This window comes from Dromiciops gliroides, chromosome 6 (genome assembly GCF_019393635.1).
Source record: "Dromiciops gliroides isolate mDroGli1 chromosome 6, mDroGli1.pri, whole genome shotgun sequence".
Taxonomy (NCBI): Eukaryota; Metazoa; Chordata; class Mammalia; order Microbiotheria; family Microbiotheriidae; genus Dromiciops; species Dromiciops gliroides.
The window spans coordinates 101649176-101666009 of record NC_057866.1 but is presented as its reverse complement, the minus strand read 5'-3'; positions in this window follow the sequence as shown (position 1 = coordinate 101666009).

The following is a 16834-nucleotide window of genomic DNA, read 5'->3' as shown; positions in this document are numbered from 1 at the left end:
GAAATTGTTAGAAGAGATTTGGGGTGGGGGGGGACACACAAGTATGTAAGTAGAGTCCTGACAGATTCATTGGACAAAAAAAATTAATCTAAAAAGATCTCAAAAGGCTGTGGAAGATGGTCCAAATTCAATGGCATGGAAAGGAATGTTGGTGGAATGTCTAGTATGGGGAAAAATCAAATAGGCCTGTTCAGCTTAGATCATTGAACTATTCTAATGATTTTTTTTTGTTTGTTTTTTTGCTGGGCAGTGAGGGTTAAGTGACTTGCCCAGGGTCACACAGCTAGTTAATGTCAAGTGTCTGAGACTGGATTTGAACTCAGGTCCTCCTGAATCCAGGGCTGGTGCTTTATCCACTGTGACACCTAGCTGCCCCCTATTCTAATGACATTTTAATTGGTCTCCCTCTTCCTGTCTTTTTTCCCTTAAATCTATCCTCCATGCAGTTACCAAGTCGATATTTCCTTAATACATGTCTGACTATATCACTCCTCTGGCCAGAAAGTTTCAATGGCTCCCCATTGCCACTGCTTCTGTGTTTGACATTTATAGTCCTTCTCAAACTATGCCTCAGTTTTCTCTGCATCATTAGGGGGTGGGTGGAGAAAGAATTGGATTCAGTAGTCTTGAAGATTCCTTCTAGTCTTAAGTCTATGATCCTACAATCCAGTAATATCCAGGGTGACCCATGAATGATACTCCAGTAAAAGAGATTGTAAAGGAATAGCCAGCCAATCAGGAAGAGAACCAGATGAGATGATGTCATAAAATCCACAGGAAGGACTAAGGGGGTGTGATTGTCAAACATGGTAGAGAGGGCAAGCAGAAGGAGGACCATTGGACTGATCTATTAAGAGATCGCTGATGACCTTAAAGAGAGCAGTTTCTTGATCATCTAAATGGAATGAATAAATATCTATGAAAATATAAATTACCCAGATTAACAGAAAAAGAAATGAAATATTTAAATGACCCAGTTTTAGAAAAAGAAATTGAATAAGCCATCAATGAACTTCCTAAGAAAAAATCCTCAGGACCAGAGATGGATTCACAAGTGAATTCTACCAAATATTTAAAGAACAATTAGTCCCAATAAGATATAAATTATTTGAGAAAATGAGTGGAGTCCTACCAAATTCCTTTTATGAGACAAATATGGCGCTGGTATCCAAACCAGGAAGAGCCAAAAAAGAAAGAAAATTATAGACCAATCTCCCTAATCAATACAGATGCAAAAGTGTTAAATAAAATACTAGCAAAAAGATTACAGCAACACATCACAAGGATTACACACTATAGCCAGGTGGGATTTACACCAGGAATGCACGTCTGGTTCAATATTAAGAAAACTCAGCATAATTGACCATATCAATAACAAAAGCAACAGAAATCATGATTATCTCAATAGATGCAGAAAAGGTCTTTGACGAAATACAGCACCCATTCCTATTAAAAACACTAGAGAAGGGGCAGCTAGGTGGTGCAGTGGATAGAGCACCTGCCCTGGATTCAGGAGGACCTGAGTTCAAATCTGGACTCAGACCCTTGACACTTAATAGTTGTATGACCCTAGGCAAGTCACTTAACCCCAATTGCCTCACCAAAAAAACCAAAACAAAACACTAGGGAGCATAGGAATAAATAAATCTTACCTTAAAATGATAAGTAATATTCATCTAAAACTATTAGTGAGCATTATCTATAATGGGGATAAGCTAGAAGCCTTCCCAAGACAATCCGGGTGAAATAAGGATGCCAATTATCACTTCTGTTATTTAATATTATACTAGAAATGTTATAGTAATAAGAAAAAAAAGAAATGGAAGAAATTAGAATAGGTAATAAGGAAACAAAACTATCACTCTTTGCAGGTGATATGATGCTATACTTAGAAAATCAGCTAAAAAACTACTTGAGATTATTAACAACTTTAACAAAGTTGCAGGATACAAAATAAACCCACATAAATCATCAGCATTTCTATATATTACCAACAAAGTCCAGCAACATTAGATAGAGAAATTCCATTTAAAACAACTGTGGACAATATAAAATACTTGGGAATCTACCTGCCAAGACAAACACAGGAACTATATGACTAGAGCTATAAAACACTTCACACAAATAAAGTCAGATCTAAACAATTGGAAAAATATTAATTGCTTATGGGTAGGCCAAGCCAATATAATAAAAATGACAATCCTATCTAAGTTTATTTATTTAGTGCTATACCCATCAAACTATTAAAAATATTTTATAGATCTAGAAGAAATAATAACAAAATTCATCTGGAAAAACAAAAGCTCAAGATATCAAAGGAATCAATGGAAAAAATACAGAAGAAGGTAGTCTAGCAGTATCATATCTCAAAAGGTATTATAAATTGGTAATTATCAAAACAATCTGGTACTGGCTAAAAAATAGAGAGGTGGATCACTGGAATAGAATAGGTACAAATTACACTATAGTATATGACTATAGTAATCTAGTATATGATAAACCCAAGGATCCAAACTTTTGGAACAAAAACCCATTATTTGACAAAAATTGCTGGGAAAGCTAGAAAACAGTATGGCAGCAACGAGGTATAGACCAACATCTCAAACCATGTACTAAAAAAGTCAAAATGGGTACATGAATCACACATAAAGGGTGATACCATAAGCAAATTAAGAGAGATAAATTAATAATTTATCTGTCAAATTTATGGGCAGAAGAAAAATTTAGGACCAAAGAATATATAGAGACCAAAACAAAATGTAAAATAGATCATTTTGCTTATACAAAATTAAAAAGTTTTTGCAGAAACAAAACTTATGTAAGGAAGATTATAAGGAAATCAGAAACCTGGGAAAGAATTTTAAAAATAAGTATCTCTGATGAAGGCCTCATTTCTCAAATGTATAGAGAACTGAGTCAAATTTATAAAAAATACAACTCATTCCCCAATTGATAAATGGTCAAAGAATATGAACAGGCAGTTTTCAGACAAATTAAAACTATCTATAATCATTGAAAAATACTCTAGATCATGATAGATCAGAGAAATGCAAATTAAAACAACTTTGAGAGATCACCTCACACCTATCAGGCAAACATAACAAAAAAGGAAAATATTGGATGTTGTAGGGGATATGGGAAAACTGGAACACATCCACTGTTGGTGGAGTTGTGAAAAGATCCAACCATGCTGGAGATCAATTTGGAACTATGCCCAAAGGGCTATAGAACTGTGCATACCCTTTGATCCAGCAATAGCACTGCTAGGTTTATATCCCAGAGAGAAAAAGACCTATTTGTACAAAAATCTTTATAGCAGCTCTTTTTTGTGGTGGCTAAGAATTGGAAATCAAAGGATTGCCCATTAGTTGGGGAATGGCTAAACAAGCTGTGGTATATGATAGTGATGGAATATTCTTGTGCTTATAAGAAATGACAAGCAGGATGATTTCAGAAAGGCCTGGAAAGACTTGTATGAACTGATGTATCATGAAGTGAACAGAGCCAAGAGAACATTGTGCAGAGAGACAGCAATATTGTTTGATGAATGACTTAACTATTCTCAGCAATACAATGATCCAAGACAATCCCTAAGGACTATTGATGAAGCATATTATCCACCTCCAAAGAAAGAACTGATATTGCTTGAACACAGACTGAAACATGCTATTTTTCACTTTCATTCATTTTTTTCTTTTATTCAAGTTTTCTTCTACAAAATGACTAATATGGTAATGTTTTACATAATTGCACATGTATAACCCACATCTGATTACTTGCCACCTCACAGAGGGTGGAGGGAAGAGAGGGAAGGAGGGATAAAATTTGGAACTCAAAACTATAAAAATGTTTCTCATTTGAGAGAGAGAGGTGAAGTCAGAAGCCAGATATTAAGAGGGTGAAAGTGAGTAGGAGGTGAGCAAGTGTAGACTCCTTTGTCTAGGAATTTGGTTATCAAAGACAGAGGAGGTGAGTTTTAAGGCCCTTTGCAGCTAATATGTTAAATATTGTATCAGGTGGGGCGGCTAGGTGGCGCAGTGGATAAAGCACCGGCCCTGGATTCAGGAGTACCTGAGTTCAAATCCAGCCTCAGACACTTAACACTTACTAGCTGTGTGACCCTGGGCAAGTCACTTAACCCCAATTGCCTCACTAAAAAAAAAAAAAAAGACTAAAAGAAGGACTTACGGGGGCGGCTAGGTGGCGCAGTGGATAAAGCACCGGCCCTGGATTCAGGAGTACCTGAGTTCAAATCCGGCCTCAGACACTTGATACTTACTAGCTGTGTGACCCTGGGCAAGTCACTTAACCCCCATTGCACCGCAAAAAAAACCAAAACAAAAACAAAAAAAAATATTGTATCAGTTTCTGGACAGATTCTAGGAGAGATGGATGACAACTTTCTAGGGGAGAAAGACCAAAAGGGGCAAAGGACTCTCATGCAGAGGAGAGACAATGTGTGTGGGGGTGTCTGTTCAATCATAACTGAGCAGTAGAAAGAAGAGCACAGAAAAGACACCCTATAAGGAGCTGATGCAGGGCCCAGAAACCCGGTTATAATTAGTGGGCCTGGGTGCCTTTACTCTATGGAAGCCTGGAGAAGGTGGTGGGACAGTAGACAATAATGAATGGAGTTTGGAAAGGAAGAAGAGTCAGAGGCAGGGCTTGGTTGGGGTGATGAATATCTTCCAGGCCCAGAGTGTGTCTGGGGCTGAGAGTCTCAGGGGCAGAGGATCCATGATGTCGGGTATCTGTTTGTGTAGCCTTGAAACAACTATCAATCCTCTTACCTAGCCCACCCTCACCTGCTTTTCACCAGCCGCCCAGCCTGTGCAACAAGAAAGAGGAAATGCAGCCCCACACCTTGTTTAGACGGCCCCAGAGACTCCTAGGCTGGGAGGTGGACCCAGGGACCTGGGCCCTCTGTCCTCTCCACATCATTCAGCCTCCAAAGCACCCCTCTTCTCCATCCTTTCCTCTCGGTTCCCATTGGCATCGCCCTAGCTCAGCTCTTCGTTGCTATCCAAATGCACCGTTACAGTAGCCTGAATAACCCGATCTCTTCTACTCTGTCCCACAAAGACAAAGTGACAGTGGTCTCGGCTCAGGAAGGGGCTGGACCAGGCCAGACTAAGGCCAGGTGGGCAGAGCTGGACTTTATGTCCTCTCCAGTTCCCTGGATAAAAGCATGCCAAGGGTGGGAAGGAAGAGGTTCTGAGCAGAGAGGGAAGGGGCACCTAGTGGCAGAGATAGCAGCACCTGGAATCCAGGCCCAGGAAGACTGTGACCTGAGCCTTGGATGGAGTGGAGGGTGCACTTGGTGTTGTGGCAATGACCAGAGTACTTCTTTTCATTCTTCAGGGGAAGGACAGTCCTGAATCTGGAAGGGTCAGGGAGTCCAAGACAGCTTGTTTTTCTCTATTGGTACACCATGAACTTATCTCCTGTTCACACCTCCTTTTACTTCCTAAAAAAAGGACAGATTCTCTCCCCCCCCCCAGTTCCATCTCTGAGCTCTGGGTCTACCTCAAGGGAGCCCCCACCTTCTTCCTGGGGCCTGATTGCATTAAGTGATGCTGGGTAGTGCCTTCCTCAATGCTAACTCACCCAGTGTTTCCATTAACCTTTGGGGGCCCTCAGGAGACTGACACAGGTCCAAACATCATTCCCCTCTTAGAATTCCAGACACAGCCAGGCACTAATCTGCATTAAGATACAGTAATGAAGAGCCAGGCATGGGAGGGATAGATGCTGGCCAATTTGTACACGATTCTCTTCCTGTCTCCCTTCTTTCATTTCTCACTTTGTCCTTCTGCTTGTTTTCTTCTCAGGAGGTTGAGGCTCCCCACCCCTCTCCATCTCCCCATGTTGCAGAGGTCAGGTCTCAGCAGCCCAGTTCTTTCCTCATGCTACTCTTTGGGGTGGGGTGGGAGGGCTAACCCAGGCTCATGCAACCTTCCAGTCCTTGTGCCAAGATCTCAGGAAGCCTCATATGCTACCATACATCTTCTCCTCATTTCCCTCCAAGGAGTCTGAAACCCCAGCAAGTCCCAAACCTGCATTTGTTACATGGACACTCCCAAGACTGGGGACTGGGGAGGAAGAGGAGAGGTGGGATAGAGCAGGCCCTGACTCATAGAAGACTCAGAAGTCCCTGGGACACAGCTTGGGGCTGGGCCACCCGTTTTGTTGGAAGGGGAATCTCTGGATCCTCTATGTAAAGGGGTCTGTGGAAGAAAGGCCCTTTCTGCTTCAACCAGATCATAAGAAACACAGATTAAAAGTTATAAGCAGGGGGCGGCTAGGTGGCACAGTGGATAAAGCACCGGCCCTGGATTCAGGAGTTCCTGAGTTCAAATCCGGCCTCAGACACTTGACACTTACTAGCTGTGTGACCCTGGGCAAGTCACTTAACCCCCATTGCCCAACAAAAACAACAAAAGTTATAAGCAGCCTGAGAGGTCAGTCATCTAGTTCAATCCCAATTTACAGGAAACAGAGACTCAAAGCAATTTGCCCAAGGTCGCACAACTAGTCAGTGAAAACCATGGGATTTGACCCTAGGCAGTTTGATCTTCTGATCATTGCACCACACTGAAGGGTCTCACCTGCCCTTCCTCCCTCTCTCCCATTCTAGACCTCAGTCCCACCAACAGTCTGGGGCTCAGGAGTTAAAAACGAGGGCCAAAGAAGTAATACTGCCTGTCTGAGAAAAGTCCATTCCCAAACACCCCCCCCCCCTTTCCCCTGAGACCCAGGCTCTGCTGCATGAGAGGAGTCTGACAGATTTAGATAGTCCTTCTCAGAGGCATGGCCTGGGATGAACAGGACTGAGCTTTCAGGACTTGAACTGTTTGCCCAGTAGCTGAACAGGGTGGCATAGACCAGAATATACACAAGGCCAGGGGAAGTCAAGCCTCTGGCCACATTACTCTTTTTTTTTTTTTTTTTGGTGAGGCAATTGGGGTTAAGTGACTTGCCCAGGGTCACACAGCTAGTAAGTGTCAAGGGTCTGAGGTCAGATTTGAACTCAGGTACTCCTGAATCCAGGGCTGGTGCTCTATCCACTATGCCACCTAGCTGCTCCTACATTACTCTTGGAGGACCAGAAGCCAGAGCCTTCACAGGCTTGGGATAGGGACTGCTCAGACCACTCCCACTACCCTAGCCCAGAGCTAGAGTTTAACTCCTCATTTCAATTAAAAAAAAAATCCTTCTTGTTTTCCCAGGGAAGAAAAGTGAGGCTCAGAGAAAGACAATAACTTGGCCAAGATCACAGTCACTTAACCAGGACCAGAATCTGCCTCTTAGATCTACTGACCACCAATGCAGGGCTCTTTTTCCTACACCAGGATTTTCCATCATTCTCTACTCCTGGTGAAATCAAATATGCTGCTGGGCAGGATGGCTCAAAAACCCATGATCCCCATGGTCTTATTAGCCCAGGATGTGTTTATCAGCTGCTGGCCTTTAGCAGGCCCAGAGCAAAAGGTTAGCATGGGATAGGACAAGAGAGTTTTAACTGGGAGGGAAGGGAAAGTATGAGACCATGCTGAACCCCCCTCAGGAGGCCCTGTGCCAGATTGCCCAGAAGGGCTCAGGCCTGCCCCTGCCCCGACCCCCCACACCTTTATTTCCAATGTCTTGAGCTCACTAGGACCTTTCAAGATAGGAGGACAGTAGGATGGTGCTGTGGAAGAGCTAGCCCTTCTCTTGCTGGCCCTGGATATGCTGTGTGTCTTTGAGTAAGCCCATGGCCTTCTCTGGGCCCCAGTTTCCTTGTTTTATAAATGAGAAGCTGGACTAGATGACCTGGAAAGGCCCTTCCAACTTTGCTATTCTGGGTCAGCCTGGAAGGTCAGACTGGCAGAGATCAGGGGCCAGGCCCAGGGTCAGGGGTCACCTGTGCTAGAAAGGAAGGAGCTTATTTCCTGAACATAAGACCAGAAAACTTATGCTGGCAAGGAAGTCCAGGGCCCAGGCATCTAGGCCCAGGCTCTGCCTCTGGGGTCCTATGGGGTGGGGGCACAGGGGTCTTCCCTGGGATGTCCAGGGTAGGGGACAGAGAAGGGAGGAAGCTGGACTCCTGGTGTGTTGGAGGAGAAGCTCAGCAGGATCAGGGCCACAGGGGAGCCCTGAGGGGCACAGGAGGAGGGGGACACCTCCTGGGGCTTGAAATCTGCCTTGAAATCTAAGCCTGCCATTCAGCTCAATAGCTGAAAGGGGAAAGAAGCCCCCCTGTCCCCCTGTCCCTGAAGCACCCAGCCTTTCCATTGCTGATTCAGTGACAGTGGCCTGGGGGAAGCTAGAAGGGGCTGGAGGGACCCTCCCTGAGCACCTGGGTCTGTCCTGAGGGCCTGACTGCATCCCCTTCTTTGTCACCTTCCTTCTAGGCAGCCCCTGGAGGTATCCCCCCTGAGCTTCCACTCCTTCCTTCTCTCCCTATCCACCTCCCCCTGCTGGCCCTGGCCATGCTGATGCACTCATTAGGTCCATGATTCCCTCCTGCATGCTAATGTCATGTTTCCAGGCCTCCCCAGTGGCCAGGGCTGGGGGCTGAAGGCTGGTGGGTCAGCAAAGCCCAAGGGACTCTCTCCTTCCTCCCTCCCTCCCCATAGTCTTGTTCACTCCCTCCCTCTCACCCCCTTACAAAGAGTATAGGTATAAGGCCTGATTGATTTCTCTTCCCCTTCCTCACTCTCTCCCTTCTCTTTTCCAACCTGGAAAAAAGTAGAAATGGAGGTGAGGCTAGGAAAGCGTGTCCCACTGCTCTATCTCTGCTTGAGCATCCCACCAGTAGCTTAACCTCCAATTACACTCCCATTCACTTCAGTTTCCAATTTCTAAAACCTTTCTACCTGCTGACTCCTATTCTGCTTCCTATAAGCACAACCAAATCTTCTCCGGCTCGAAGAAACCTCTCTTCCTGTATCCCTCCTCTTTTTACAGCCAAACTCCTAGAAAAAGCTGTCATCTCTTCCTTCACTCTCATCCCTTTGCAATCTGACCCCTGACCTCATCACTCAAGGGAAACTGCTCTTGCTAAAAGTTATTAGCTCTCTTTTCTTTTAAAAAGAAATTTGCATCGAATTCTTTCATTTTTTACATCGTCTACATTTTCCAACATATCCCTCCCCAAGAATCATCCCTTATAAAAAAGAATAAAAAAGGGGGAAAGATTAATGAAAACATGAAAAAAAGCCTGACATTTCACCCTTATAAGTCTCCCACATATGCAAAAAAGGAGAAAGTACCTTTTCAAAGATCTTTTTTGGTGCCAAGCTTCTTCTTGCTCAGTAGTTTCCATCATGTCTGACTCTTCATGACCCAATTTGGGATTTTCTTGGCAAAGATACTGGAGTGGTTTGCCATTTCTTTCTCCAACTCATTTTATAGATGAGGAAACTGAGGCACACAAAGTTAAGAGACTTGCCCAGTGCCACACAGCTAGTTAAGTGTCTGAGCCTGGATTTGAACTCAGGCCTGGCACTTTATTCAATGAGTCACTTAGCTGACCAATAATTTCCCAACCATGTTTTTTTTATTCAGTCATGTCTGACTTTGTAACCGTATTTGGAGGTTTGTTTTTTTTTTGGGGGGGGGGCAAAGGTACTGGAGTGGTTTACCGTTTCCCTCTTCAGTTCATTTTAGGGATTTGAACTCAGGAAAATGAGTCTTCCTGACTCCAGGCCCAGCACTCTATTCACTGCACCAGCCCCATGAAATGGCTAGTGTCGTTTCACAGCATGCAGTGTTGATTGTTTCATTGTTGTTGTTTCCATTTATATTGTTGCAGTCATTGGGTATGTGTGTGTGTGTTGCTTTCCTAATTCTACTTACTTCACTGTGCACCAGTTCATATAAGCCTTCCCATACTTCTCTGTATTCATCATACCCATAGTTTCTTATGTGCAGGAATATTTTATTCCCTTCTTGTCTCAATGATCTCCTTGGAAGCTTTCGATATAGGGGCCCTGATATTGACATCTTCCTCTGAGGGTGCCCCTTGGTCTTCCTTGTTACTGAAGAAACTTTCTGTGGTCCTCACCTTTCTCTGTCAGCTCATCTTGCTTTTCTTTTACTTGACTTTTAACTCCTTAAAATGGGGCACTGTTTCCAGGCTGCAGTATCCCAAGCTTAAGAAGTCCCAGGTGGTATGATTTAAGGAGAATCAGGTTCTTCACTCCCCTGGCCTGTTCCCTGGTCCGTAGATGACCCCAGACCAACTTGCTAATCAACCAGCTTTGTGTGATGTGGTTGTCAGCTCCCACGAGCCTGTGCCCCTCCCCAACCTGGGCCACTGCTACTCAAGCCTACCTCCTGGTTCTCAGCAGGGGTGAAAACCCAAGTTCTGCCTCAGCACCAGCATAGACCCCTGTAGTCTTCTCCCTGCCCAGGACTCAGCCCTTTCACCAGACTGTGAGCTTAGTTCCAGACAACACTGGAGCTTCAGCTGATTCAGAGGCTCTGGGGGTCTCCTTCTCTGGTGAGGCCTTCCTGGAACTGGATCTGTGTCAGGGTGACTGTGGGGTTGGGCCCGACTCCTGTATCAGCACAGCAGCTCCCTCCTTCTGACCATCCAAGCCATTCTTGGTTAGAAGATGATTTCAGCACATTCTTCTGTGGGTTTTGCTGCTCTGGGCATTTTCCTATGGCATTATTTGGATGTTTTTTGAAGCGATCATGTCATGAGTTCGAGAGCTCACTGCCTCAATGATCTCCTGATCCTCAAATCTGAAGTCTTCTCTATCTCCATCTTTCTGAACTGCTAAGATGTTTTGTGTGGCTGATCACTGCCTCTCTTTCTTAAGCATTGATCTTTCTCAGTGCTATCATTTTGACCTGTCATACTGAGCCTTCTAAGCCTACATTTGGAATCATCACCAATGTCCTGCCCCCCATGTGTGGGTATAACCCAGACCTCTTCTGAGACCTCCTCATTTCATTTTCTACACTTTCTCAGCCAGTTCATCTGTTCCATGGATTCAACTACTGTCTCTATTCAGATGTATTAATCCAGCTCTTCTCTCTCTCCTGTGCTCTCATCATACATCTCCAACCTGTATGCCCCATAGGCACTTCAGAGTCAGTCCCAAAGAACTCATTATCTTCTCCCCTAACCCTGCCCCCTTCTCCAAACATCTTTTTTCCCCCCTGTGGAGAGCACCACCATCCTCCCAGGCACCAAGGCTCACAACTTCACAGTCATTTTTGACTCCTCTCTTTCATTTCTTTAAAAATAGCTTATATAGGGGCAGCTAGGTGGTGCAGTGGATAAAGTACCGGCCCTGGAGTCCCGAGTACCTGAGTTCAAATCTGGTCTCGCTTAAAAAAAAAATTTTTTTTAAATAGCTTATATAATCCCTTCATTTTTGACTTCCTCATTACTTCCAATGACTTCTCCTTTCCATTAGAACCTTGCTTTGTAACAAATAAATGCAAGCAAGAAAACCACATCTACATGTGTCCATGTTTTCAAATGTGTGCCTCATTTAGCACCAAATTCCATGCCAAGAGGAAAGCTGGGCTTCCTCATCAAGTCTCTGAATTGGTTTCTTCCTGGTTCTCTCCTACATCCTCATGTCCAATCAATTGCCAAGTCTTTTTTTTTTTAAGTGAGGCAATTGGAGTTAAGTGACTTGCCCAGTGTCACACAGCTAGTAAGTGTCAAGGGTCTGAGGCTGGATTTGAACTCGGGTCCTCCTGAATCCAGGGCTGGTGCTCTATCCACTGCGCCACCTAGCTGCCCGCTCAATTGCCAAGTCTTATAGATTTAGTTTCCATGACACCAACTAAGATCCATCCCTTTCTCTCATCTTTTTCATCTAATTCATACTCTCATTTGCCTCCTGCTGTTGCAGTGAACAGCTTCCTGGTTGGTTTCCCCTCTCCATTCCATCCTCCTCAAGGTTTAGCTAAATTGATGTTGAAAGCACAGATGTGACCGTGACATTCTTCTGCCCAAGAAGCTTCAGAGAGTCTGTATTGGCTCTAGGATAAAATCAGAACTCCTAATTTGACATTTAAAGACCTTTACAATCTGCCTTCAGCCTACATTTCTAGACTCATCCCAAATTCCTCTCCTTCACACACTGCAGACAAATATCTATTTGCTGTCCCATCTTCCATTATTGTGTCTTTGCCCAAGTTGGTCTCCCATGTTGGAAATGCTCTCTCTCCTCTGCTTTTTTCTGGCTTCCTTCAAGATTCAAATGAAGTGTAACTTTTTATGCAAGGCAGCCTGATTTTCCCAGTACCCTCAACTACTTTATTTGGGGTTTTACCTATATTTACTTGATTACTTTATATCTACTTGTTATGCCTAACACGGAGGAAACACTTCTGGAACCAATAGAACTGGGGGTCTGCACCCATTCCCACTCCCTCAGTTTTGGACTCAGATACAGTCTTGACCTCTAATGAATGGTGCTAATTCCTTTTTCTCACAGTGCAGCACACAGTATACTCCTTCTCCTATGAGAGACTAAATGAGAGGCTGATTTGAAAACTATCTCTTTTAATTAACTCAGCATCCTCGTTACTATCATGGGACAGGGCATTCGGGTAGAGGAAGAACAAGGGACCAAAGGCTTGCTGCATTATATCAAAGCAAGTTTGTCCATTGCTGGACCATCAAATGGCAAACCCCAAAGCTCGCACATAGTTGACTGGAACCAGGAAGGGCAACTCTGGGCATGCTCCATGGAATGGTCCTCACTACATACATATATTTTGCATTTATTTATCCGTGTACTTGTTGTTTCCCCAAATAGGATGTTGGCTTCTTGAGGGAAGGGACTGTTTCTGGTTTCTTTGTCTCCCTAGTGCCTAGTATAATGTTTTACATATAATAAATAGTCTCTGAATAAATAAATGCCAATGGCTTAATTACTCTTTGACCCTATCCTCTCCCACTTCTCATTGTCAATCGATGATCAAATCCTATCAATTTCTCCCTTTGCAGTATTTCTCATATCTTCTTAGTAAATATTATTTTATTTTTAAAAAAATCAGCTAATAGAATTGAAGCACTAATTATTGCTGGTTAAGTGGGGAGAACTCACTAGAATGGAGATTCAAACTGATGGCATTAGAGGCGACAACCCCTGAGGGCTAGCCTTCCAACTCCGAAGGAGAAGTGTAGCCTTGCCTTGGCAAACCGGACCTTCTAGTGTGGCTTGGGAGAGCAAGTCCAGAGTCTCACTTCTAGAGAAAACGAACTGACCTCCTGAAAACTAAGTTGCTCTCAATGCTCTCAGTACCCATTTCACCAACTCAGGTGACACTCTGGCAATAACTCAAGAACATGGCATTACTTTAGTCCATCTTTCTTTATCACCTAATAAATTTTTTTTCCTAAATTATGGTGAATTTGGAGACAAATTTTTTTGTGTTTGTTTTTTTTAACATATCAATCCACATGGGCAGACATAAGTCAACTGCTTTCAGATTTGCAGTCTGGTAAACTACATTGGTATCTGCAAATTGGCCAATTTACACAGATCAGAACCTTTGAGATGCATGACAAAGGCTCCTTAGTGTAGTCCTGTGGATGAGCAATGCCCTCCTCAAACTGATGGAAGCCAGAGAAGAGTCTTGCAAAGAAAACTCTGGCAAATGCTTTTTTGACCATTATAGCAGACTATTAGAGATGAAAATAAAAGGTTCCGGTAGCTAGACTGGACAATCCATTCCAATGAATGCTGTCACAGTGTCCCAGGGAGTTCTGAATTCTGCTGTAGGAGAAGCAAAACCTATTTCTGAAGTCATTGCAGGATCAGGAAACCCTTTAAAAGTCAGGAAGCAGCAAAAAGGGCTATGGAGGCTGGACATTTGCCAGATTCTGCAAATAAAAGGCCATCGTCAACTCCCTGGGAACACGATGTAGTCTCTTAGTCAACAAGCATTTAGTAAGCATTTACTACATGCCAGGCATTGTGAAAAGCACTGCAAACTATTATAGAAGGAAAACAATTCTCCAAGAGAAATATTCATTCTTCTCTTCCCAGTTTCTCAATTTGGTAGAAAAAGACTGCAGAAGAAAAAAATCTTTTCCAGGTCATTTCTAGCAGTCACTTCTCTCTGCAAAAGGAATTGCTCAAATAGCCTGAAGATTGTTGCTTAGAGGTTGTCAAGGTCAAAAATGGAATGCTGAAACAACATAAGAGATAACAGCCCTTTCTAGAAGGAGAGAATGGAATCCTGCTTAGATAGATTAATCTTTTATCTGTGGTCATTTGTTATGTATATTGACTGAATGCTGTACAAATTTTGCCTTTAGGATAAGTATGGGATATGGGACCTGGTCAAACCTAGAGCTGCTCAGAACAAAAGGGATAGCTCCTAATGAAATTGGATCATTTTAAGAAGGTGGATGCTGCAGTGGCCCATGCCTGCTTTGGGGTGGGGTGGGGGCGCTAATGTTGGTGGATCACTTGAGCTCTGGATTCTGAGCTGCAGTAGGGATAAAGTCAATCTATCCTGTCTGGCACCAACATACAGAAGTCCCAGGACTCAGGGGCCGGGGGAGGGGAGGAGAGCACCGCACCAGGCTGCCTAAGGAAGGGGTAAATTGCCCAGTGAGGACTGGAGCAGGTCAAAGCTTTGGTGCTGAATCAGTGATGGGATGGGGTCTATGGCTGCTGCAATGCCAGCTTGTTGGAGATGGGAAGACCCAGTCTCAAAAGAAAAAGGGTGTGGGTTTTACAGAAATGAGACCTCCTTAAGTTATCCCTGATCACAGTTCTTTTTTTCTACTTCTTCATCTGGTCAGTAATGGTGAAGGGAAAAACTAGAAAAATATAATGTAAACATGCTAAAAGAAAAAAAAACCTTTCTGATTCCTGCATTTTTTTTTGCATTGAAGATAAAAAGGGACTAAATTTATATCTCAAAAGTGACTCAGCTACAATTGTTTTTCACATGGATTCCTAATGGTGATCGAAATGAGTTTTAATTATTTTATATTCCAACATAGCCAATGATGGGTGTCATGGACCCAGAGCACCCCAGAAATTCTCTGGGGCACATCAAGGAACCTTCTCCTTGAGAAGCTAAACCAAAGGACAGACACACCTAAAGAGATAAGTGGAACCAGATCTGACTGAGCTAGCTTCGGGACCTCCACTCTTCATTCTAGTCTCCCTCAACCCTGGGGCGATAAGATTAGGTGTGGCTGCCGCCTTTGTGTCCTGAGGAGATAACTTGAGAGATCCGCAGCCACCCCTCACCCAACTCCTCCAGCCACCACCAGTGGGGGATGATCCTCCCTCACTAAGGGAACTTTCCACAGTCAGATGGTCACCCCCATCAGTCCTGCCTGTCTCCTGCTCGAGGAGATTGGTATCTCAGAGCCACGCTCTGTGCCATGCCTTCTCCCCATGAGAAGTCCAAAGATTTTTCCCTTGGTTTCTCTTGCTTTTGTGTGCAAGAGGGTGTAATTCTTTAAAGAGGAATTCCTAAGGACCCCTACCCCTATCTCTTTCCCTAACCCCCTACCCCATTTTCCCCATAACAATGGGACCCTGGGAATCCACTTGACCTTTTGCCTTTCCTTTCAGAACCCTTCAGTGATTCCCCCAAGAGCCTGCTGGGATATTTGAAAATTTCCTGCTTGATAATGGGGCCACTCATCCTATACTTTTCTCAGATTTCTGTCCCCAACTTTCAGCACAGCAGACAAGGTATGAATGGTAGGTACAAGAGGGAGGCCTATCAGCTGTCTTTTTCTTTCTCCTCCAGTCTCAGTTCAGGTTGAACCCCTTTCTTCCCCACACATGCTCTTTGATCCAGTGATGTTGGATCTCCTGGCTATTCGATGGACAATATGCTCCATCTCTCAGCTCTGTCCATGCCTGGTGTGAGGGAAAAATTCATCCTCTTCTCAATAATTCTCAGGAACTCAGCAGGGAGGTGACAAAGGCTGGGGGCTTGCAGGCCCTGTTTTATTACCCTAGTCCCTAATGCAAATGGACCTTCCCCTTTTTCATCACTGGTCGGGGTTACAATCTACGCGCAAAAACTAGCTAATTGTGAGTGGGTCGGGGAATTCGCCCACCAATTCAATACTCAGGACTCAGGAAGAAAGGAGGCTAAAGCATATAGAATTCATTTATTCTTTCGAAAGAAGGTGCCCATGCTATCAAGACATGTGACACACCAAAGCACTAAGTCAAGCCATTTTTATACTTTTTTGCAAACAAGCACAGGATGTGATAATGAAGCTGAGACCAGATGGTCTGTGACACAGCTTTCCCTCTCAGAGCAGAATCCCCTTGACCCTAGGGTCCCAACAATGGGGTATTCCTTCATTCTTTATCCGACTTCCTTGATTTCTCAACACAGCCGGTGATAAATTCCAAGCCTGTCATCCCTCTAAAACTAACAGGGCTACAAAACAATGCTAAAACACCTGAGTGAGTCTTCCTGCTATTCGAGCCGACCATCTTCAGAGACAGGGGCCAAGGGAGGGGGGGAGTCAGTGGGAACTATGAGATCTGAACATAATCCTCTCAATCGGAATGTGGTATTCCCACCTCTCTTCCTTGTATGGGCATAACTCAGGAGTGGACCTTATACTTCCTTATATGGACACAACTCTGGAGAGGACCTAATTGAGACCAGGGCTCCTTGAACCATGTGACCTTGCTAACCTGAGGGGGAGGAAGGGATCTGAGACCTTTGTCCTACAAACAGGTCAGGGGAATATGACTGACTTGTTATATCCACATTGAGAGGAGACAACTACCCATTTCTCACACCTGGAAAGCTCTTTCTCTTCTGCTCCAATTACTGACCTCCCTTGGCTTCATTTAAGTCCCAGCTAAAATGCCAC